This window comes from Microcebus murinus, chromosome 13, assembly GCF_040939455.1.
Source record: "Microcebus murinus isolate Inina chromosome 13, M.murinus_Inina_mat1.0, whole genome shotgun sequence".
In the NCBI taxonomy this organism is placed as follows: domain Eukaryota; kingdom Metazoa; phylum Chordata; class Mammalia; order Primates; family Cheirogaleidae; genus Microcebus; species Microcebus murinus.
The window spans coordinates 56,081,011-56,107,393 of NC_134116.1; the positions used below are offsets into that span (position 1 = coordinate 56,081,011).

The following is a 26,383-nucleotide window of genomic DNA, read 5'->3' on the forward strand; positions in this document are numbered from 1 at the left end:
AACAGATAATTTCTGATTCTCTGCTAAGAACTTACTCACTCAACTTACCTTGCAAGATGAGGCAGCAGTCCTTATTAGGCTGTCCATGTGTAATTACTTTTTTATTTTAATTTTCTCTAATAATTTTAGGTTCTATCCATTCATTACAAATGTTAGAATAAATTTCATTTACAGATTGGTTTCCTAGTGTATTAATGATCCAATTCAAAGGTAGAAAACCACTGGAGACCACCTGAGGCTGCCAATCAATCAGTGCACATTCATTGATTGCTTATAAATATGTACAAAGGTAGAGAAGATACTGTCTTTGCCCTCAGAGAATTTACAAAATAGTATATAAGAGAAATACATGAAAAGCTAATATATAAGTCGCTGTTTTAGAGGAAATGTCAAAGAAGCACAAAATACCGTAGACGACTTGAGGAATCAGGAAAGCTACTCTGAAGACATGGACTTTGAAGAATGAGCATGATTTTGACTGGCAGAATTGGGCAAAAGCACATTCCAGATATAATTACTTTTTCTTCTGGCTTCATGCAGAAAATAATTATGTGGGTTTTTTGCTAATCAAAGTCAAGTTCTCAAATGACTTACAAACATTTTTATATATTTTTATTCATTCTACTTACTTGATTGATTACAACTGCTAGTGGAATTTGCATATTCATCACTTATTGCCGTGAAAGTGTGTTGACCCAACTGACAATATTATGATTTTCAATGACAAAAAGTTTCAATTGTTTTATTCTAAATCAGTGCTTATCTACAAATTGTCAATTTCTGAATATAAGACAGTACACACAATGCTGCCTTGGAGCTAATGAAATAATTGTGTGTATAGTCACCAAAAGTTCTATCGAGAAAACAAAAAGCAAAACCTTTTATGTAAGGTTGATTGTTGTGGAGCTGCTTTGTATATTGTAGGCAAATTCATCCATTCTTTTTTCTTTTATAAAGTCCTTTCCCACTTCCTAGGGATGAATATACATTAATACTTAGTTTATAAGATTGGGCTTTAGAAGACGTGCTCTAGAGCTAGGCTTTCCCAGTTCAAATTCCCAGATTTGTAACCCTAAGCAAGTTACTTAACCTCTCAGTTGTTCTATCAATAAAATGGAAATAGTAAGAGTAGCAACATCACAGTGTCATGTGCATTAAATGAGTTAATATGTGAAGCATTGTCATAACAGCACACCTGGGAAATCATAAGTCATCAATAAATGACAGTGAACTTAGCACACAGTAAGCATCATACAAATGTTTGCTCTTATAATTATTATTGCTGTAAATGTTAGATGCACTTTTAAAAAAGACAATGCCAACTGACAATAACCCAAATTGACATGGCAGAAGGGTTAAGTGGATGACAGAATACAAAGTATTTATTATCAGCTTGTCAGGTGAAGACATTTCCAAGAGAATAAAACTTTAAATGTGGCTGATTCTGTAAGTCGGAAATTTACAAGTGGTCTATGGCTCATTAATGAAGCACTAAATTGGACAATCAGTGTTAATGGGAACTGCGCAGTAAAAGCACTACACATCAAGTTGAGTCTCTGGACTAAATGTGTAATGACAGACTTCAGCAATTTAGTTCCAAGCACTCTTTGTGTCATCCTTCAGAATAGATAGATGGATAGACAGATAATCTGTATTTTCAGAGGACATTTTAGTTGTCATTTATTAATTGTATCTTACCTCCTTCAAAGAAAGAAGTACATTGGAAAAAACACAGTTAAAATAGATGGGAAAAATATTAAATTATAGCACAAAGACAGAATAAAATTTATCAAAGAATTAAAATAATACAGTTATTGTGATTGAATATAAAATTGAGTTGAAAACTTCCTGGCCATCAAGGATAAGAACAAGTACTTAATGTTATTGTTTACTCTCTTAGCAAGAAATATTTCATAATCTATTTCTCTTATATACCTGACATGCTTTCTCTGTTAAATAGGTAGGAAACACTCTGTAAAGGTTCCACATTCATTCCCTCACTGCTTTCAAGTTTTGTTTTCCCTTTATTTAATATGAGGAACTGGCCATTTGTTGCAGAAGTTTCTTTATCGTGTCTCCTAGGAAACCCAGCTAATCCTCAAGCAAATAAGCCTATTTGTATGATGGCCTTAACTCCCAGACTCCCCTAGAGAGAGATGAAGAGTAGCAGTCTGCCCACTCTCCTTCCTTGAGGAGCTAACCTTTCACTTGTGTGATTAGGCATCTGAAATACATCTCACTTTCCTTTCATAGCGAATATCTCTGGACAGATGATTGACATGACACCTCACAGTTTAGCATCATGGAGCAGTTAAATCCGACTCCATTACCTGTCGAATTTAGTTTCTTAATCCCAAACACAATGTGCACACAACTTGGCCATATCCAGCTTTTATTTAAAGCTCATGTCACGGTGCTTTATGTAGAGTCAAGCAGTATTAAACGGTGTGGAGTGAAGCAAATGGAAAGATTAATTTTGCAATGTGACACTAAAAGGAACACTTTAAAACAGGGATTAGGGGCTGGGTCTGTTCAGGGAAAATACTGAAACATATCCATTATAAGCCCCAATACCTCAATCTATTGCCATAAGAAAACCTAGCTTTGTAAGCATAGATTCTATATTCCTAGGCAAAAACACACCTAAATTGGAATAAAAAGTTCAACATTTCTAGGTAGAAGTAGTCAGGCACCTTTCTAATTTATTTCCCTTCTCCCCTTTTAATCAAAAGTTGTGAGAGTGTTATATGAAAGGAGAGAAGACTAGCACTCCCTTGACAAGGATGGAAGAGATCCCAGGCCTGACAACAACACATACACAGTTGAGTCATTGCCACCTACTTTGTGGCACCTAACCATTGTTTAAATTTAAAGAAACAAAAAAAATTGTTATAGGAAAACTAAAACCTAAATTTCTACGGAAAAAAAAAAAGAAATATCTACGAATATAGCTTTTAGAAAATCCAAGCTCAGGGAGCCTTGCAATAAGTCACTAACTTCAAAACTAATCATTACAACCATTTTGGACAATGTAAGTATTTCATGGCATTTCTATGAATAAAAATACAAGAGAACTAGAATAATAATTTAGATTTTGTTTAGGTTCATATGTTTTCTCTGAAGTTAATTTTTTGAAGATAACTCAAAGGGAGATATTGATATTAAACATAAAGAAATCTGTAAGGATCATTTGAAGACCCATTTAGTTTGTCTTGAAGAGCAGCTGAAGGAGGATATTGATATAAAACACATAAAAAGTATGCAAAGGGTTATTACATAGGGAATGTTTAAAAGATTCAGAGAAGACAGGGAATGGCATGAGTGACTCCAATAAGAATCAAGGGCAAATTTTGTGACAGTTAATGCTGATAGATCTTGGGATTTGTTACCAAGGGAGGCAGAGGAATCTCATATTTTCAGAAATAATTTAAAAACATGGAAGATGCTCATCTCACTGAAAAACAAAAGTTATTGAGTTTCTACTCCAATGAGAGCATTGTACAAGAGAGTCTTGGGAGGATTCAAAAGAAATGGAAGGTGTTCTCTAATTTTTGAAGAACTTTGAGTGGGAGGATGGAAAACGTAACTAAAAAAATGTTGAACCAAAGTTATGTTGAGGAACTATTTAAGTTCAATACTAGACAGTCATGGCAGTCAACACTTCTTGATTAGCCAATATAAAAAGACACACTGATTGATAGAAAAGAGAGATGGCCTTCCAGGCAAAGGAAAGCTTGTGGGAAGTGGAGGGAAGGACTTAATGACCGTAAAAGTACTGAATTCCACAAAAACTATATTGGTATATACTGTTTCCTCCTCTGAAGAAAGAGAATAGTAATGATTTCTTTCATGGTGGTAAAGGTACAAAAAGGGATATATATATATATATAAACACTGTTCAAAATATTGTCCAATCAAGAATTCAATAAATAGAAACCGTTACTAATAACTATCATCATCATCATCTTCATCACCTACTTCTATTATCACACTATTGTCCCTATCACCAGTAAGAGAGTTGAACTTAACAGGTATCAGTTTCTGGTATTCCACTTCTACTGTGTTTTCCATTAAAGCTGTTTCTTCTAACCAGCTCACATCCCTGGTTAACATGCCTAAAGCTCTGCGTGTGATTTCTGCAGTGTTGAGCAGCACTTGATAAACTCAAAATAAAAGAGTCTCTCATTTCATTCTAGGTTTAACGTGAGTCGCCCTTGTCTGAACAAAAAGAAACCTCAAACCCAAACTCCTGACCAAACAAATCAACCAGATGAAGACATGTTAGTGTTTGAGATTAATTTTTACCTGGCATTTCCTCAAAGAAAAACATACACTTACACGAAAGATGTTTTTCGGGTTTTTTAGATTTATATTTCTCATTTTCATGTAGGTGGTGAATGATTTTATTAGTTGTATTCACTGAACCCTATAATTTGGCAACTTTGGCAGATTTATCCTTGTGAATTCTATCTTCAATCAGAAGCAAAAAGTTCATTGCTATGTTCAAAATGGTCCTTAATGAATGTGCTAATTGGGAGCACATTGACACATTTCATTTGCTTCTGTGTTTATTTCTAAAGAAAACTAGTAAATTTGCTTTCTTGTGTATGTTTAACATTGAGTAAATTTCTACTGTAAGAAAATCATTTTCAAGTTCCTCACCTCAGCTACAGAGGCTTGAAAGATAAGAAAAATTCACTATCAAGATATTTTTAAAATTGATTTTATTCAAAGGAAAATTGTTTAATAGAAATGACTGAGTACACTACAAGTGTCTTCTATCTTGTTACAAAGAGGAATTATTCATAACATTAACCAATGAGAATCTACCAAGCCCCTGAAACTTGGCAAAATCCCACTCAGTTTCAAAACACCTGATAAAAATTCACAGGTTTAGTGCACTTATATTTACTTAAACCGAAGGATGCTTCCCAAGGTAAAGAAAACAAAAATATTTTCTAGCGGAATCATTCTTTTAAAAGGGCCCCAGTTCTCAACTCCAGTTCACAGTTACAGACGTTGTTTTTGGGTCCAAAACTGACAAAATGCTTTCCAATGTTGAAAGAAATCTTGTTTCATTCCTTGGTCCACAGGTATCCTCTTATTTTGGACCCTTATGGTATGGACTTGAATGGTCAATGAGAAACAGGATACTCCTCTTGAAGTAGAATTAGAGATTCTGTCTCATTCGTCCTTTAGGACCCATTAATTATGCTATTCAATAACAATTTGGAGTTTTGCTAATTCAGCTAAATAAAAATGAGAAAAGCAAACCAAACTCTATTAGTCTGGGTTCTCCAGAGAAACAGAGCCAATAAGAGACAGACAGATAGACAGATGATAGATAGATAGAGATCGATAGATAGATAAAAAGGGGGATTCAATAGAGGAATTGGCTCACAAGATTATAGGCTGAGAAGTCCCATGACAGGCTGTCTACAAGCTGGAGAAGCAGGGAAGCCAGCAATGTGTCTCAGTCCAAGCCCAAAGGTCTGGGAACCAGGGGAGCCAATGGTGGAACTGTCAGTCTGAGGCCAAAGGTCTGAGCACCTGGGTGGCTGCTGGTGCAATTCCAGAGTTCAAAGGCCAGAGGACCTGAAGTTCTGATGTTCAAGGTCAGGAGAATGAGTATCCCAGCTCCGAGAGGGAGTGAATGAATTTACCCTTCCTGTGCCTTTTTATTCTATCTGGGCCCTCAGTGAATTGAGTGGGGCCCACCCACATTAGGTAAGAGTAGAGAATCTTTCTTACTCAGTCCACTGATTCAAATGCCAAAAACACCCTCAAAGATATACCCAGAAATAATGCTTTACCAGCCATCTTAGTCCAGTAAAGTGAACACCTAAAATGAACCATCACACAAATAAAATAAAATAAGCAAAACATTGACAGCCCTGAATTTTAAAGGAAAGCTTTGGTATAGAATAGAGAACATGTATCTCTTGTTAAAAGACATGAGTTTGAAACTCAGTCTGTTTCCAGCCATCAAAATCACAGACAAATCTTTCAACCTGTCTGGACATCAGTTTTTTAATTCATAAAACTGCAGAAAATAATAATCTACTTCAGAGTGTGATTTTAAGAATAATGAGATAATATATAAAACACCTTTGCAAACTGTAACAAGCAAGGAATGAATATTAGCATTGCTGTAATTAGTAATAATAACATTACCAAAACTTTTATTCTCTTTATCACTTCCTGGACATCAGGAAGCCCATCTTATTTGGGTGGCCCATTATGGAAAATATTTGAAGAATATAAACATTAGACATCCAAAAGTCTCACTCTAGCACTTGTAAGGACTTCAGAATACTTTTTTATTCCTACCTTTCCTTTTCTGTCTATCTAAATATTACCAGTTCCTCAAGCTCTAACTCATGTTTTATTCTCTCCTTAAAGCAACCTCTAAAGGGCCAATAATTAAAAAATGGTATACTAGATGGTCCTTCTTATGACATATTCTAAGAAATCAGGTCAGATTTTACCAAGATTATTAAACATCATCCTTACTATTTGGTATCTATCTTAAAATGCAACACCCCTAACACTTAAGAGCATCTAATACACGCACACACATGCATTTCTTGTTGTTTTTCTGTTTGTACCCCAAAATGGGTGTACTGCACTTCAGTTCAATTCTGGCACCAATTACCTGGAGTTAGTGTAGACCCCACGTGTTAAGGGCTCAGTCCTCCGTAAGAGTATCCTTATTTCAGATGACAGCCACCCTTTAGGGATCCCTAGCCCACCTTCCCTTCTAACTTACTAGCCATAAATTCAGGAGTTCTCATAATCCCCTCAGCTTTAATAATTCACTAGAACATCTCAGGAAAGTGTTATGCTTAATATTACAGTTTTATTATAAAGCATATAGGAGAGATTTGAAAAGAGCTTCCATGCCCTCTCCCCATGGAATCAGGGCACATCACCCTCTCCACACATCAGTGTGCTCACCAACCTCCACCTCAGTGGGCAGAGTTTTTACTGGAGCTTCTTTTTGTAGGCAAGATTGATTATATGATTGGCCACGTGATTAAACTGGATCTCTACTCCTCCTCCTTCCCCCTTATTCCTAGAGGTTGGGCTGGTCCAAAGTTCCAACTCTCTAATCACATGCTGGGCATTTCTGGTCACCAGTCTTCCATTCCAAAGCTATCTAGAGGCCCACCATTAGTCCTCTCATTAGCATAACAAAGACACCCCTATCACTCCGGAAATTCTAAGAGTTTTTGATGTTCTGTGCTAGGATCTGGAAGAAAAAGAGCAAATATATTCTCTATTATGCTGTAATATTTTACACACATGTTTATTATTTGTCCCTCACATGAAAATATAAGTTTCATGAGACCAGAGACTTTGTATATCTCATTTACCTTTATATCCTAGCACACAAAAGAGTTCTAAGCATATGGTGCATGCTCAATATTTATTAACTGAATTAATGAATAAATGTATGGATGAATTATCAACTGAATGGATATATGAATGAATCAATTCTATGTTATAACTCTTTTTATTTGAATTTTACCAGATTTAGTAGTCTTCTAGCCTCTCTTATTAAAACACAACATCTATGATGATGATCACTTATAAACCCTGAGCAAATAACACCTGCATTTGAGTAGACTCACGAGTGGTAAAAAAAACAATTCAATTCAACATGTATATATTGAGTACCTGCTATGCTCCAGGCACTGTTTTAGGTCCCATGGGTTTAACAATTGGCCCAGTTGATTTTAACTTCGGCAAGTTTGAAACTCACTGTGATCTTTACCATCCACTGATGATATCGCTGTCTCATGCAGTACTTGCAGCTTAATCATCCCCAATACCACTTTTATTATATCTTTTCTAGATCAAATACTTGGGATTATATCCGTGGGCTAGTGGACCAAGTTCAAGATCTACAACATGCCGACCAAATTAATCACTCCCATTTGTATTCTCCCCTAGGATGAACACTCTGTTTTTCACAGAAATCAAAATATATCGTATTCATTCCTATTAGTAAGCCCTTGCTCCTTCATTGCACCTTCCAGGAATGCTATTCTCCACCTTCTCTGTTAATCTATATCTGATTCATCTATCTGCTGTGATTCAACAGAAGGCCCCTTTATGGTGGCTTCCTCCTCCTTTCTATCTATAAAACTCTTTAGTCTATTTGTATCTTTAGCACTCATTTGGCACTTATCCTACTAATTATATAGTTTTTATGAATGTGCTATAAAAGATTAGTACTAATATATTTCAAACCTAAGTCAAATGTTAACAGATTCTTTTAAATTACATTCTCCATATCTGGGAAAGAGCTCTGGAATTTTGGACTCTTATTTTGTATTTTCCTGAACTCTTCTTTTAAGCATTTAGATACCTGGAATTTATTGTCTGAATCTAACTTTTTACTATCCTGCAAAACTAACTAAATAAAAAACAAAATAACCTTAGACACAACCCACTTATAACCATTATTATAGATTTTCTGCTAATTCTTTCCCCTAGAATTTAATTTAACAAGGTAAACTCTATTTTTTCTAATCCTCAGTACCTCAAAATAGATATAGGAGCCTCCTTATGGTTTGCAGTTTCAAGGTATATAAAAACTAGATGTAAGTTTCTTTGGGGCTATTCCAAAATAAGTGGAGTTATGGTGTAACTGTGTATTTGCCATTCACAATAGAAACTTATGTGGGCAGCTTTCATTATAGCTGGGTAAATTTAGATAAATGAAATGTGTCAACTTAGTAATTACTAAATGTTATATGTGAAGCAATTAAAGCATGAATGCTTTTAGACTCTGTTGTAGCTACAGGCTGTTTTTTATGAATTGTGATTCAAAATAATAAAAGCTAGCTCTAAAGAGAGTCAAAGGAAGAACAAAGGTGAAAATACTGTAGGAATCATTCTACTTTCAGGAAGGGTAGATTTTACCTTTTGATAATCAAACATGTAACAATAAAGTGACTTTTTAAAACATCCTCTTCCTCTGTGCATAAAAAAAATGAACAAGGCCTAATACTTTTAATGTTCCTAAGGGTGTAACTGAGGCAGAGATATTGTACTCTTTTATAAATTAAACCATTTTTCAGCAACTGAGGTAAGATAAGAACCCAGGATTCATATATTACATATTAAAACATATCCTCCTGACACTCCTAATATCAGGCCATTTCTCAAAACTGGCTAAGTTTTGAGAATTCTCTTATAATGACCAAAATAATACAAAGTCTGAATTCCCTTACAATGAACAAAATATAGCATACATAAACTTCTTGGCAATAAGGCTATTTCAAACAATAGTAATTTACAGGTGGTGTCCTAAAGCGAGTTGATCAATACTCTTTTCCCTGTAAATATGTTGCAATAAGATCAAGCCATGCATTCATTTTGTTAAGCTCTGTGAATTCTCATCAGTTCTGGGAACTACCAATTTTACCTATATTGATATTTGGCTCCAACTTAAAATGAAAAATCAATATTTTAGAGAAAGAAGTATGCCTTGCTCTTTAAATATTCCCTTAATAGATAAGTCACAAAGAACCCATTCTCTATTTCTCTTTCCCTCTCCGTCTCCTTCACCCTCTCACAATCTTCTCCCCCTCCTGTCCTATCTATAACATAGTGATAACTAACATCTGTTTAGCTACTATTTTAAAATCATTCACTGAATGCTATTTGGTTCCTAATGACCTGTCAATTATGCTCACCATTTGATTGTTCCTTGTCAATGGTATCTCCACTGGGTAATATAGCTCCAGGATTAAGACTATATAGGACATGGCAGCAGAAACTATACATTTGCTCCCAATCCCTAATTTTAAATTGGGTTCAAGGCAACCCAGAATAAAGCAACGTTTCTCAGCCTATATTCTACGTGGAATGTAAACAGAAGTCCAAAGTCAAAACTCCAGGATATTCTTAAAGAGACATACCCTTTTCAAATCATTTGTTCTTCACACACTCTGAAATGAGAACATGGCGGCTAGACCTTAAGGAGCCATCATGGTTCGCAGATGAGAAGACAAGTATTGCTGATAATGAAGCCAGAAGATAGAAACTGAATCTCTGACAGACGGGGGGGGGGGGGGGGGGGCGGGGGGGGTACCAGCCTCTGGCCGCTTTCCATTTCTGTGAAAGAAAAATCAACTACTAATTAATTACCATTATTATTTGAGGGGTTTCAGTATTTGTGGGTTTCAGTCACATGCCGCCAAACTTATCCTAATGAATATAAATGGGAAAATGCAGTGGCTATCTTTTTTTGTCTGGATATGGGATTTCAAAAATCAAAATGTTAGGTGATCTTAAGAAAAGACTACATATTCCATTGCATTTATCATTTGAATAAAGTTATCTTTTCTAGTCACCTCTAATACTGAGCTCTAGTACCTTAAAATGTGTTTCTAAAATAAAAGCAAAAAGTCTACTTTTTTTAAGAAAAGGAAATCTGTAGGATGCTGACATCATTAAACCTCTATGCTCACACTTTTCAGGACCACACTGAAGCATCCTGGGTGTATTCAGCATTCTTAACAACATGCAATTCTTTAAGCCTATTCAGTCATGAATACCTATTACAATTCTAAGCTTAATCCAAATATCTACCACCTCAATGTCTTCAAGCACTCCAGTCATCCTGGGTCACCTTTTCCTTTAATGTGCAAATAAAACAGCTCCAGTACTATGCAACTCAGCAGTAGCAGAAAGTCCAGGGAGTCCTTGGAGTGCTTATAGTCTTACTGATCTAAAGCTCTCTAGTCTCTTGCTCCCACTCTCTGATTCTCATTCTCATTTTGGCTTTTGAGGCACCCCCTGTTCCTTTCTTTTTTGCCTTACTCCACATGGGAGACCAAACCTATTTTATCTTTTAAGAACACGCAAGGCTGTTATATGTGTATTTCAAGCCAAATTTCTGGTCATATACATACACCATAGCAATTTCTCATTGCCCATCTTTTGCATTCTAGGACCCTCTTTCTGCAGATATCTTCCCCGTTTTCTTCTCTGTTCCTCATCTTCTTGGCCCTGAGAAAACATCATCTCCATCTCTCAAAAGATTGTCCCCTAATTCCCATTACTTTGCTTGCAAATCAATGTCGTCTTCTTTGATATAATCCTTCATTGCAGTCCAGACTAGGAAGTAAACGAGGGAGGCCTGCAGACTCTCTCCTTTCACTATCAAAAGGATTGTTAAGGTAAAGGAAAAACAGGTATGTGAAAGAGAGCTGATATCTTCAGTTATGAATAGGGATCAAAAGATTAAAAGTATTAGCTTTTCTAAACTCTGGACCAGGTTAAGGTTTAAATATCTAGGGAGGTCTTTCTCCTAAATATGAAAAATATCTGTTGATGAAAAGAGCAGCTGTAGAACATCTATTCTCCTGTCCTTCAGATCACCTTCTCCAACACTGTGAATTTTTTGTCTGCACTATTACATAAGCCCATTCCCCTCTACATATAACATCACCAAGGTCTTCTGGGTGACTTCTAGGGCATTGCTCTTTCCATTAAATGACATTGCTTTTTAAACCACTTTATTGAAGTTTCTTTTCTAAATCCATTTGATCTCCTGTGCAAAAGGCACAGGCATTAATGACCACCTTTGAACAATATGTCTCTTGAATGAATTAATGAGAAGGTGGTCTCATTCCTTTGAGTAAGGACATGACCAGATGGCATTTGCTTTTCATAAATGAAGAGACTCTCTAATCATAACTACCACTCCACAATCGTTATACAGAACTAAAACTCTTTTTTAGACAAAAAACAATCCCAAGAATAAACTCCTATACAAGATATAGTCCCAGAACTTGGAGAATCACTTCAGGGTTTTTTTTTCCCCCAATAATCATCTATTGGACATCTTTTATATGCTAGTAATCACACTGGTCACTAGAGCTATTTAAAGATAAGTAAAATTTCATTTGAAACTCTGGAGGACACGGGAAAGTGGAAGAGAGATATGATAATGACTAATGTGAGTGCAAAAAGTGGCCCTTATCCCAGTCATTGAGGTAGAACCCCTAAAGTTCTATGAGGGAGGTAATATGTGGCATGAATCTTCAAAGACAAAAGGAAACAAAAGTTAGCTAGAAAAGTAAGAGCTCAAAGGATATTTTATGCAAAGTAAACAATGAGCAAAGATTTAGAGGATTAAAACTCATGTGCAAAGAGTTTAGAACTGCTATAGCATTCGCTGCAAAGTGACAAACGAAAGAAAGTAACCTATGCTTTACTCATAAGTAAATAAAGTAAAGCATAGTAACCTATACTTTACTTTATTTACTTATTTGAGTCTTTTCTGTCTTCCCCATTAGCCCCACGAAAGTGGGATTTTTGTGTCTTTCTCTTTGCACCTAGAACAAGGCTGGGCAAATGGTAGGTACTCAACAAATATTTGTTGAATGATTGAATGACTCTAAATGTAGCCATGGGGGAAAGTGGTATAGCATAGGAATGAAGAACATGAGCTCTGTCCAAAGAAAACCTGTGAACATGTATGATAGAAAACATCTATAAAAATATACATAACAACACTGTCCACAAATAACAAAGCTCTGGATACAACCCAATGCCCATCAACTAAAAAATAGATCAATAAAACGAAGTACATTCACAAAATGGTTCATTATATAGTAATCAGAGTATAATGGTATAGATCAATCTTAGCAACATGTCCCAAAAGATGATATGCATAATGATAACTTTTTGAAGTGAAAAGCATCTAAAATAAAAATATATACATTTTAGGAATACATAAGATAGCAATAAGACTATACAAAAAGAAAAGAAAATTCAGAATAATAGTTATGAATAATAGAAGTAGGGGAAAAGAAATAAATGGAAGGACCATATTTTGAAGTTTAAATTATTGTCAAGGTCTTAACTTATGTTTGGGTGGCATTTCAGGACATTTATTACATTATTAAAAATAATAAATTGTCCATGCATGGCAATATTAAGAAACACTAAAATAAACACTGAACCAATTTTGTTCAAATACAGCCAAGAAAGAAAAAGGAGGGGAAAAATATATTCATGAGTACTTACTTTCTTCCAGTAGTCGTGGGTGGGGGATCAAAGGGTATTCTTTACTCTGGAATTAAGTCATGTAGATTCAAATTCCAAACATACAGCTTCTAGCTGTGTGATCTTCCACAAATTCATTTAAGGGTTTATGCCTCAGTTTCCTCAACTGTAAATGGGAGTAAAAACAGTACCTTCATTTTAAGGCTGTTTGGGGATTAAATTAAGTATGTGTATATGCATGTGCCTGGCACACAGTGCTAAGTAAATGTGGTGGTAAATCCCCAGGATAAATAAATATTAGCTGTCAGTCATATAGGACTAGCAAATGGAAGACCTGCTATATTATACTAAACAGTTTCTGCTTTTACCTGCAAAGGTTTTGAGAACTCCAGACAGAAGTTTAAGTCAAGAAATAACATAATTAGATTTTTATTTTCAACAAGTTCCTCTAACTGCAATATTATGCAGGAGGTATAATACTTTTAGCAGGGAGGTCAATTGGTGTATTATTACAATAGTTATGAAGAGAGATTATGAAAGTATAAACTAAGGTAATGATAATAGAGAAGGAAAAATGGGGACAGAAATGATGAAACAGTAAGAAAATAGAATCTTGGTGTACAGTTGTATGTAGAATGAGAAGCTTAAAATGACTCCTAAGATTTAGCATCATGGGATGAGTAAATGTGAGCACTGTTCCCATGATTGAAAACATAGAAAGAGTGTAAGTTTCTTAGTGTTGGCACTATTGACATGTTGGTGTGAATAAGCCTTGTCAGTAAAGAAAGAACATATTTATAGGGAAACATAAAGAGTTCAGTATTAAATATGTTGAATATATGTAAGCTTTAAGATGCCTATGGGGCATAAGCTAATGCTGTCTAATAAAGGATTAGATAATAAGAGTATGCAATTCAGAAGGAAAGTCAGAATTTCCAGTGTAGATTTGGACTTTCAATTTATATACCACAGGAGATAATGCTTTCATGTAGATGGAGCATGTGGAATAAACAGGATATATGTCTGGAGAATAAACCAACTCAGGATGAGCAGAAGATACTCCAGGGTGATGGTTAACTTTAGGTGTCAACTTAACTGAATTAAGGGATATCCAGAGAATTGGTAAAGCATTACTCCTAGGTTTGCATTAATATATGAGGGTCTTTGCAGAGGAGATTGATATATGAGTCATTGGACTGACCAGGGCAGATCTGCCCTTCATGTGGGCAGACACTCTCTAATCAGCTGGGAGCTGGATGGAACAAAGAGGGCAGAGGAAAGGCGATTTCCTCTCTCTCTCTCTCCCAGAAATGGGACACTTTTCTTTCCCTATGCTTGGACATCAGAACTCCAGGCTTTTTGGCATTTGGGCTCCAGGACTTACATCAGCACCTTCCTCCCACCTGGATTCTCTAGTCTTCAGCCTCCTACTTAGAATTACACCATCAGCTTCCCTGGCTCCGAGGACATTTGACTGGGACTGAGCATCCTAGAGTCTCCAGCTTGCAGATAGCCTGTTGTGGAACTTCACAGCCTCTATAATCAGGTGAGCCAAATCCCTTGTTAGATCCTCTCTTCTGTATCTATATCTGTTTATTCTATTGGTTCTATTTCTCTGGGAAGCGTTGACTAATACAACCAGTAAATAGATTTTTTTCTTGTCTTATTACATTCTCTAGGACCTCTACTAGAGTGTTATATAGAAGTGATAGCCAGCATTAGTGTGTTGTTCCCAAATAAAATGAGAATGCTTCTAAATTTTTCACCCTTTAGAATGTTGCTTCTGGTAAATTTTGGCAGATACCAAGGAAGAGATTGTTAAAGAGGTTATTTCTAAGAAGATTAAAGATATATTGGACCAAGGACACAGGCAGAGAGATAAGCTTAAACAAAGGAGCATACAAAAAAGGATGTGCCTCTTTCTCCAAGAATGGAGAAAAGGAGGTAAGGATGGGTTTTGGCTGTTTTCTAATAATTACTTCCCTTTCTTTTATATAAAATACGAAGTGTTTAACTTACTTAGGCTAACTCTCATAACAATTCTGCCAGTAAAATCACACCAATATCTTGACCTGTAAATTTACAGGTTTAGAGGATAGAGATGACTATAAGCCTAATAGCCTCAAGGTTGTTTTTTTTTTTTTTTTTTCTAAGTAATAGGCCACCTGGATGCAGATATCTTTTAATGAACTCAAGGTGTCCCCCATGGGGTTAGAAACCTGAAGCTTTGTTTACATGGTAGACCTGAACAGGGCTGATTCTATTTAGAGAAAATGATCCTTAGATGTGGCTTTTTTCCATGTTTAAGTTAAATTCTGCTATTGCTTCAAACTTCAAAAACATTCACAAATTCCCTTTAGATTGAAATCAAATAATCTGTTGTCTCAGGGGAAAAGGAAGATGGGGAAAATGCAAGATCCAGAATGGTCTGTATCAGGGGTTGACAAACCGTGGCCTGGGGGCCAAACCCTGGTTTCTCTAGAGTCCGTGGGCACCACATGAGCCAGTTAGCAATTGCAGAGCAAACAGGGCACCCACCCCATGTCCCACACTCCACGCTTAGCACCTGCCTCTGCAGCTGACAGCTGAGCCTTGTCGCTGCCCAGGGCCAGCACTCATTGTCGCCTGAATGCCGCTAGGACCTTCGCTGTAAGCATTGAGTTACCATTCAGTAGACTCTCAGTGCAGGAGTCACCTCACCACAAACCCCCAGCACCTCTAGCCACTTGTTCTTCTTCCAGAGAATATCTCCAGCAAACCACAACTGGGAGTGAAGTTCACCCACCACCAGGGACTATCCATTCCAAGCAAAAACAATAAGAAGCAGCAGATTTCTCTCTTGTGATGTAAGTAAGCTCAGTTTTGCCTCTCGGTTCCACAAAGTCTAAAACATTTACTATTTGACACAGAGAAAAGTGTGCTGATCTCTGGTATAGACTATTACTTAGAAATTAAATAAGAATAAGAACCAAGGATAAAAAATTACTCCAAAGAAAATTGCACCCATTTGCCTAGCCATGGAAAATGTATCTTTTTTTTCTAGGTGAACTAAATTACTAAATGTAAATAATAAGGCTTTGTCACAGTTAAGGTCAGTCAGGGTTTCTCATCCAAGTCACAATTAACATTTTAGGCTTGATAAGTCCTGTGCATTGAAGGCTATTTAGAGACATCCCTGGCCTCTACTGACTAGTGCAGGTAGCAGGTAGCAAACTCCCTACTGCCCCAAACACAGTCGTGACAATAAAAAATGTCTGCAGGTGTGGCCAAGTGTACCCTAGGGAGTGAGGCAGAATCACTCTCAGTTGAAGAGTACTGGAGTAATTGAAAAGTAATGAATGCCCTTAGATTTGCCCCTCCTATTCTATCAGTATTCTAACTTTGTAAAAATGACTTCATCACATCTGGGAAATTGTTTAAGCATGATTCTTTAATCACAGGGAAGTCTGTACCAGAATCCTCCCCTAGTGATGAGTGTAGACAGGGCAGGCGGATCAGTGAGGAAAGAAAGGGTGCAGGGACAGAGGTGAAGAGGGTGGAAGATGAAGGCAGAGAGAGGGACAGCAATCTAGCCCATGAGGATGCCACGCCCACCCGCCACATGCACTGGAAACATGGAAACCAAGAAAGGAAACAGAGGCAGGACTGAGGAACTGTTAGCTAGTGCCCTAAGGGAGACCCAGGGTTGGCCAAAGACAAAAAGGCCATAAGCATGGATTAAAGCAGGAACACAGAGCCAGGAATATGACAGCAAACCCAGGACATCACATAAATAGGGAAAACATACAAGACAGTTGCTTTGAAAGACTTCGTTGCCTGTGGCTTTTATTTGTCAGCTGTCATGGCATTTGAACTGCCTGGCAAGGTTGAAAGAGCTGGAGAAAACAAGGGATAATACTGACCAGACCTCATTGGTGCATATGTTAGGAAATGGAAGTTGAATCATTCATTCAGATATCACTGCCTAAGAGGGAAGACATGGGGATGCTCCCGTGGTTAAATGAAGGCAACTTTTGTTTGCTAAAGCTTCAAGCTTTCTGGCACTCAACAACAGGAAAGGTGGCTTATGTTGCTAAAAAGCCCATACCATGCTAAGATGGAACACAGATAGGAAAGGGCTCTGACCCAAGAGGAGCTGGAATGAGAAAATCTACGAGCAGTAAGGTCTTCCTGTAACTTTGCCCCCTCCCTGCTCCAGCCCACTGAACATCTTTGTTTAGTCTCCTTCTTTACCAGTTGCAAATGTGCCCTGGTATTCAAGGGCTGCTCCCCCACAGCGCGTTGCCAGACAACCCTCTGCCAGTTCTGGTCATTCTTTCCCAACAGCAGCACTCTTAGCGCTCAGCAAACGATGTACAGCATGACACATGTCCCTGACTGTAAGTTTTTTGTTTTTTTTTTCTGTGTATCTTCAGTACTTTTTGTTCTGTCCCTCTTATTTTTATTAGAGTGCCTTGGTCCCACATAATTCCCTTCTGTGACTGGGATAGCTGTCTGCGTCTCTGCAGGGACTCGGTAAACGCTGCCCCCCTGCCTGACCACTCAGACAAGGACTCCCATCCCCGGCATATTAATGACCGGACTTCTTTTGAGATGACATAGTTGTTGTGTTATATCTATGCTGGAGATTCTTTGATCTCCGCTGGTCTCTGCCTCATTATCTCTTTTTCTAAAGGCTTTATCAGTCATACGCACAAGAATTCTAGCCATGTCTTTCCCCGAGGAATAAGAATATGGGCGAGAATAGCAAAATGAGATTCAACTTAGGAAAGTGCACAGAATTTTTCCTAAGAGATTCTGAGAATAAGGGGAAAAAAAAATTCAATGAATTGGAGAGGAGTAAATTTAAAAGAAAGCGAGAGGGAGACAAATAAGAGAACAATAGCACCGCTTTTAATGGTTTGCCCTTGAACACTCTGGATCAATTTGTGCTTGTCTTAATGAGAGACCATAGTCTCCTTGTCTCCATGAGAGCAGGGGCTATTGTGTGTGTCCATGAAGGCAGGGGCTATTGTGTGTGTCCACGAGGGCAAGGGCTATTGTGTGTGTGTGTGTGTGTGTGTGTGTGTGTGTCAGGAGGGAGGTAAGGATAGTACCTCTATATGTACATATAAAAAACAGCAATAATCATTCTCACTATTAGCCTTTTAACATTCTCCCTAGTATAACAGTCTTGAGAGGTGCCCCAGGATAAATTTTTTAATCAAGTAGTTTTGGAAACACCTTTTCCTATAGATGCACCCCACACATTCACGTTGTTTAACATTGTTTTACACCACACGTCCTGACTTTGTTCAACTCAGAAACCCTTCCATCATGTCACTCCTATTTGTAGTGCATCGCCAGGCTGGGAACATGGCTTTGCATTGCAGGATGAGGCTAGAGAAGGAACTAGAGCAGCAGCCGGAGACTGCTGTCCAAAATGTATCTCCCCTCACTTACTATAATCTTACCAGGGGGCAAGAGAGCACCAGATGGGACAACCTCTCTCCCCTCAAAGCAGAAAGCTTTCATTAGCAGACACAGCTAGGAACAGAGAGCATAAAACACACTCACTTGCCCCCCTGTGACTTTCCAGATAGCATTCCAGAGGATTCCAGAAGGCAGCCTGAGGCCAGAAGCAGGGCCGTGTCCAGTCCTGACCGAGACAGAAGCCTGTTGGGATCTGGATAGGACTTCACAACCGAAAGGCTGCGTCAAATCAAAAGAGAATCTTAAAAGAGAAAGTAAAGGAGAGGGACACTGGGTTGCTGTCCTTTCTGTTAAAAACAAAGACTGCAACAAACCAGCATGACCTCCTGGGCCAGGCAACTCACTGGGCTTCCTTTTGGCTCTTTTCATTCTGTTTGGAACCCTATGAGTGACAGTTGCAGGATGAAAAAAGAAAAAGACAAGTCGTGACACCTGTTCTTTTTCTTCCTTCTGTAATATAAGCTTCAAATCCTGCAGAAAGGCCAGAAGTTATACTATGACTCTCTGTACTGTCTGCTGTTAATGAGGCCTCCAGTGACATTTCCCCGCTAGACAGTGAAACAGGTAACGATATTGGTTCTAAGAAAGGAGAGGTGGGTCACACCTGGGGCACCCATGATTATTTCCAGCAGCCGACCCCTACCTTGGGGGAACCCTGGCCTTGGCAGGTATACTAATCACGGCAGAGCGGCTAGGATAAAAGACCCTGGATTATTGGGGTGAAGGCCATTCCAGCCTACAGAGCTTTGTGCAGATGCTTCTCTCAGGGATTCTGCAAGTGAGCTGGCTGTGCAGTGAGAGGTGCTGGTTCTTGGAAACCTTTGCAGCCCTTTGCAAGCCACTAGCAGTGAAGAAGGTGCCTCTACGTCTTGTCCCAGTCATCTGTTGAGACTCAGTCATGCCAGAGGTGGGCTATGTTGGCTTCATCTTGAATCTAATGCACATGCAAAGCAAAACAACCTGTTACCAAGACTGATTCGTTTGCTTCGCCAAAGCCGTTACCAGCTAAAAGCCTCTGAGAAGATCACACTCTGAAAATGCTTTCTAAGATGGCGGTGCCGATGGCTGCTCCCTGAGCATGCTGATGTGTTTGGGTAGAGAATGTGAACCTTTTATTCCTCTCACCATCCCACTCTCTGCAGATACCACCTCTACAGTCTAATGCACACAGCTCTGCCTCGGCACAAGCATTGCCCATTTGTGTTACCCACGAACTGCTTCTTTTGCATGCAGTCCATTTCACACTCTCCCCTTTTTCCCCCTTTACTATGTCATTATATTCAGAGCAATTGCTACTTCCCTGACTATGATTGATCCCCACTTATTTCATCCTGCATGCAAAGTATTTGATTTCAAGTGTGGTTCATTCTGCTCGGTGAACTCATTATAGAGTCAAGCTGAACATCTCACAGATGTGAAGCACCTTGTCTTTGAGGTTCAGCAATCTAATTTGGAATCTCATTATAGATCTTCTACTGGTGGTGGGCACAGGGACAACTACCTGGCCGGCGTTTTCCTGCCCATCTCCTATCCCATAAAGAAACTGTCATTTCAATATAGGCACGCAAGAATATTCCTCATTTTGGAAAATAGCTTTATTTATCTCTCCACAAATGCCTCTTGGCACTGATGAGAGAGTAATACTTTGTAGGCTATTTTATTAAGCATCTCAGGAGGTCAGGTGCTGAAAAAGACAGCTCCCAGCTGCTTACCGCCCATCTATTTAAGAGGCTTCTCTATGGATCTTATTTTACATTTTCTAAAGTTCGCAGGGTAGTTGTCATTTTGCTAAGAATCTATTAATATATACCAAGAATCTTTGCTTGATGCTGTAATGTAGTCTAACTCAGGGAGGACTGATTTCTGGTGTCTCTATGGTGAATGAAAGGAGAATGGGGTTGAAATGGAAAGTTAGCTTTATTTGCAGAGAGATGCATTGATTCTGAAAGATTGATGCATTCATTTTTTCCCACTCATTTGGTGCTTTCAAAACCAATGAGCATCCAAGGCTCAGTTTTGGCTGCTAATGAAGTTTTTGTTTCTCCACTTTCTATTTTAAAACTTTGGTAAGAGCGAATACTTGCTTTTCCAATTGCAATTGTTTCCATTCCCCTACAGAACAGGCTGAGCTTATAAGAGAACTGGAACCTCTTTCCTTTGCTATAGAAAAATAAATAGATTTCTTTAATCACATGGAAAGAAAAGTGAGTTAATAGTGTTTACATATATTAATGAATAGGATTCATATAGCTACGCCCAGAAACATAGCTATGCATAAAAATCTATATTTTTATCTTGCATTTAAATTCAGCAAGGAATACAGACTTTCCGACATCATACCCCACCTCCTGACTTCGTTTGATCTAGAAAGGGCGTCTATAAACCACAGCCTGAAGGCCAAGTCCATCTGACTGCCTGTTTTTGTAAATAAAGCTGTTTGAAATACCTACTTGTTTATAAACATTGCTGCCTTCCAGCTGCAAAGGCAAAGTTAAGTAGTTGAGACAGAGACCACATAGTCTTCAAACCTAAAGTATTTACTATCTGACCCCTTACAGGAAAAGTTTGATGATCTTTTATTTAGGAAAAGAGATCTTTTGGTTCTATCCCATTTAAATCATGTTTAACAAAGCATGTTAAACAAGCAAGTTATTTTGAAAATAACTTTCAGTGGGATAACTGAGATGAGGACTACAATGAGCATAGAATAAGATTCTGACCCTGCAGAACTTTGAAAAAGGTTTTATGCGTCTTAAACCTCTGCTGTTTCTACCCAAGCAAAGTCTTTGAATGGAATGGTCAAATAATAACAAAAAATCTCAGGTAATTTATTCATGTTTTGAATTTTTTTTTTAACTTGGAAAGCTCCCTCTCCACTGACTTTTGATTTCCACTTATGGATTGAGAAATTAATTAATATTTCATTTTATTTTTATTGAATTACATTTGGGCCAGATGCATTACTCACAAAAGGTGGAATTAGGAATAAATGATAGTAAAGTTTTATAGCATATTCACCCATAAAATTGTCTCATTGCTTATATTTCTCCCCAGTTGGTCCTCCCCTCTGGTAGTTTCCCTCTGGTTGTTATGACCCTTCAGACAGTCTGGCAGCTTCAGTGCTGGTATACGGTAAGGGCTGGCTCACATCACATATCACTAAGTATTTGGGAGGAAGCCAGCCATCCCTGGCTATTGCCCCGTATCTTACTGTCGGACCTGGAGTTACATATAGTCATTCAAAAGGGTACAGTGAGGCAATGAGATTGGACATATGGATGGACAGAGATAGATAGATGATAGATATATGCATAGACAGGGAGATAGAGACAGAGATAGACAGAAGAGACAGACATACAGACAGAAAAAAGCACAGAGCTAGGATGTGACCAGATTAAATGACCCAGATTCAAGTTTTGCCCCTATACTTGCCTCAGCCAAGTCAGGGACTTCCCTGGAAACTCGGTCTCCTGCTGATATGTAATAACAATAGTGTGTCATAAGAACCTTACAGAATATTTTTAAGAGGCAACATGATGAAAATATCTGAAAGTACTTTTAAGTTATAAGTTGGTAAGTATAAAGTTATTAACATTGTGATAGGACTAAAAAACTACTTTTCATAAGAAAGTTCACAGCCTCTCTCATGGCCCAGAAAAGAGAATTCTAACATTGCTCAAGCCAATCCTCTCCCTCCTCCCTGCTTTCACACAGAGGGAAGTTTGAGCAGCTAGAGCGAGGACAGGTCCACGGGCACTGTGAAGGAATGGAGTGGGTGGAGGTGTACACAGGTAGGGGAAAAGACACCGGGATGAGAAATTGACGCAAGTCTTGGAGCTGCAGAGAAGAATCCTCCAGAGCCACTTCAAGGGTGAGATGGAAACAGAGAGGAGATACATAAGGGTTTTCATAAGTGCGGCTCAGGTGATATATTTGATTACCCTTCACAGGCTGAGAAATGCAGGCTAAAGATTGGTTATTTCAAAATTCTTTGTTGATGGAATTTATTTCTTTTAACCAGAAAACAGCAATGGGGACAGAACTGCCAGTGTGTGCATGCATTGTCATCATTAATTGGTCCAGGCTTATTTATACAGTATTAGTCTTATACAGTATTAGTCTTAGCAGGCCTGAATTTATGCAAATGTGTGATTTTAGGTGCCTGTTAGGCATATACTAAAAACTGCCTCATTTAAAAAGCTTTTCTCCAAAATCTGTTAGAAATGCTTATCATTTGTATTTGTCAGACAATGGCAGGGCACCATTTTCAGGGAGTCATAGTTAGAATATTAATTCAGAGACCTTAAAGTTGAGCGTGTACAAGGTGTGATGCATGTATAGCTTGAAAGAAAACACATATACTCCACCCCTTGTTTCTTAACACAAACTGAAGAGAATATAACACACACTCCCTTGTCCACTGTTGGTATGTGCAAGACTGAACCAGAAAGCTCATAAAGGATAAAAGACATTTTTAAAATGGAAATTTTTTACAAAGACATCAAGAAATCTGCTAGTCAGTCTTTAGGGAAGACTCCATGATTGAGTTAAGATGATGATAAACTTGCCCTGAAAAATTAAAAAAAAAAAATTAAAGTTCAATGGAGTAATAAAAACCATAGTTTTGAACATATTATGTAAAACAAAATATGTTTTACATGTTTTATTATTTCATTAATCACACTCAGTAACACTCGCATGATCATTACTGTATAGAAATAAGGTTGAGGTTTAGCAACCTGCCTATGATTACACATCTTATCAGTGATAGGACTAAGATTTGCACCTGGATGTTTTGGTCCTAAAGCCCTGGTTCTGCCAAGCTGTCTTCCACTCCTGGCCTACTGGCAATGTCAAGCCAGCAGGCCTCCAGGTGAGAAAGTGAATTATCACATTTTAAGACTGGTTGAAGGCCCCACTGCACCGATTTTATAAATGAGGCTCTGAGAAATTAAGTGACTTTTCCAGGGACACATAATTAATTAGTGAATGGTCTAGAATCCTAATTTCCTGAATTGCATTTATATTTATTTTTCAAACTGCAGGTCATATAAAAGAAGCAAATAGTGCTGGGAGCCTCACCCTAAGGAGCATTGGAAAAGGCTTACTAGCTTCCCCTAATGCTTCTGATTCTTAATTTTTTTATATTAGTATCTCCTAGTCATCTTGCCATTTTTTGCTATTTTCTATATCAAACAAATGTGCCTGAAATTATGACTTTTGTATATTATTCTTTTCATGGCTGCTAGAGGAGAATCCAAGTACATTAGTTTCTTAGGGCTGCCATAAAATTTGCACTCTGGGAGGCCAAGGTGGGCAGATTGTTTGAGCTCAGGAGTTCTAGACCAGCCTGATCAAGAGTGAGACCCCCATCTCTATTAAAAACAAATAGAAAGAAATTAGCTGGACAACTAAATATATAGAAAAAATCAGCCAGGCATGGTGGCGCATGCCTGTAGTCCCAGGTACTCGGAAGGCTGAGGCAGGAGGATTGCTTGAGCCCAGGAGTTTGAGGTTGCTGTGAGCTAGGCTGACGCCACTGCACTCTAGCCCGGGCAACAGAGTGAGACTCTGTCTCAAAAAAAAAAAAAAAAATTACCGCAAACTTTGTGGCTTAGAAAAAACAGAAATTTGTTTTCTCACAGTTCTGAAGCCTAGAGTACAAAATCAAAATCAAGGAGTTGGCACTGTCGGTTCCTTCTGGAGAGTCTGCTGGAGAATCTATTCCATGCTTTTCTCCTAACTTCTGGTGGCTGTCAGCAATTCTTGGTGTTCCTTGGCTTGTAGCTGTTTAACACCAATCTTTGTCTTCATCATTATTTGGCTCTGTGTCTCTGTGTTTTCTCCTTTTTTGCCTCTTGTAAGGATACTGCACATTGGATTCAGGACCATCCTAAGCCCAGGATGATCTCATTCTGAGATCCTTAACTTAATTCCATTTGCAAAGATTGTTTCTAAATCAGGTCATATCCATAGGTACTGGGTTAGGACTAGGGACACAATTCAACCCATTATAGTTGCAAAGGCATTGTGAACCATAAGGGCATTAACTAAGTCCATAAGAGTGACAGGCTCTGTACACTGTGTTCCAATACTAATCAAAAGGGGAGTTTTCATCCTTGCCTCTCAGAATCATGGACGTGTGTGCTACCAGCTGGGTTCCCCAAGGATTTAATCATTCAGACCTGGCCATGGTAGGATAGGTAGAGGTTCTTGGAAATATAGATTGTGATCTGAGCCCCAATAGTTTTCCACCATCATGGCCTTGAGTAAGTTGTTAAATGTCTTTAAGGTTTAGTTTCTTCTTCTATAAGATGGGAAAACAATAGTTACATCTGCAAACAATCTGATGACTACATATAAAAGTACTTTGTAGATTACACAATAGCAACTTTTATTATTAGCTAGTTCAAAGTCCAAATAAAAAATTCGGTTTCCTCTTCTGTTTTGAGCACCTTTTCCTTCTTTTGCTCTTTAAGAATAAGCATGATTCCCACAGTATTTTATGAAGACTTTTTTTGTGTTTCAAACTTGGCACAATCTAAAATGGCTTTCTGTATTTTATATTTACATTGAAATGATTACATGCAGGTGTGTATAGGAAAGCAGAGGTGACATTAACAGCAGTTAATTTAGGAAATCAAATATTTCATAAGTAGGAGACATATCTAAATATTTCGCTACATTCATGACTCACAATATGGCTTATCCTAATAGCAGATAAACAAGAAAAAAAAGAGAGGGAAAAGTTAAATGTCTTTGGCAAATACCATGTAAACGTGTCCTTCTGAAAACATTTTCATGATCATTTAAAAGGAAATGAATAATATAATTCAAAAATATAAATAGATGATCATATTGGACTGCAATGAGAGCAGATGTTTTAAGTTATGTAAAATCTTACCCCATCTGGTAAACAGTAAAAATGTCTCAACAGCAACCCACAGATGAAATGTTGCCAATAAAGCATGGATAGTGGGGATTGAGTAGAAGTCAGTTTTTCTGGATCACTTCATAAAATGCTTAAAGGCTATTAATATGCATCTAATCATTTCACCCCCTACAGTGATTGTCATCCCAAAAATTATTCTCCAAAATTCTAGAAATTTCAGCAGACAAATTTTGTGATAAATTTCACCATAGATCACATTTGTTAAACAGCTCATTTTCTCCCAGAGGACCTTGAACCTAGAAATCTGTCCTGGAGTGGTTATATGTTTAAGTTAATTAAAACATTTACTCCATCTCCAATCTAATCAGGATGAGTACCAATAAGATAGAATAAAATTAGAGACGAGCCAGACTCCCACTGCTGCAGATTCCATTCTGTCTGTGAAGAGTAGGTGGATCTATCAGGAACATTTGGTTTATGTCAGTTTGCCTTATAGCTGGGTTTCATTGTGTGAACTATTTCCAGCCTTTTCAGCTACAAATAGGTGGCTACCAATATAAATGTGCTGCATTATTTCAAGTTGAATTATTACCAGAAAACTTTTCTAAGAGCAATGGAGTAGAATATCTTCAAGCATAAGGTCTGTTCTTTAGAGTCTCCTCCATTTGGGTCTAAAAGGTATTATTCCCGTCACATCTCTTGTCCCCATTTTTAAACTGTTCTAGGGAAACCCAGGTACCATTTCATTGATTCATTCTAACTGGAAGAAAGGCCAGCAAAGCTTCCCCACACTACAAAGAGATCTGTAAAAAGTTAAATTAATTATTCCTAGGTATGTGCAGACTTCTGCTTAGAACAATGAAAGAATTTCTTGCATTTATGAGGAGTAACCCTGAAGGAAGAGATAAATAAAGTAAATGGAGGATATTTTAATTGCAAGGACAAGTTATTGTGCTAATTGTAATAAATGTGTTCTGTGCATTCAATTAA

At 37.8% G+C, this 26,383-nt stretch overlaps 1 long non-coding RNA gene and 1 other non-coding gene across 2 annotated transcripts in view; one reads left to right on the forward strand and one right to left on the reverse strand.

The window, feature by feature from the left end:
- The window catches only part of LOC142874970 (uncharacterized), a 140,533-nt gene extending 121,831 nt beyond the window's left edge, over nt 1-18,702 (reverse strand). Inside the window, exon 1 of the long non-coding RNA XR_012922553.1 lies at nt 18,586-18,702. This is a non-coding gene — a long non-coding RNA (uncharacterized LOC142874970). The remainder of the gene's footprint in view (nt 1-18,585) is intronic.
- On the forward strand, nt 2,741-2,864 carry LOC142875341 (U6atac minor spliceosomal RNA). Its single transcript, XR_012922726.1, has one exon. It is a non-coding gene; the product is annotated as a U6atac minor spliceosomal RNA (small nuclear RNA).
- Nucleotides 18,703-26,383: the final 7,681 nt, after the last annotated feature.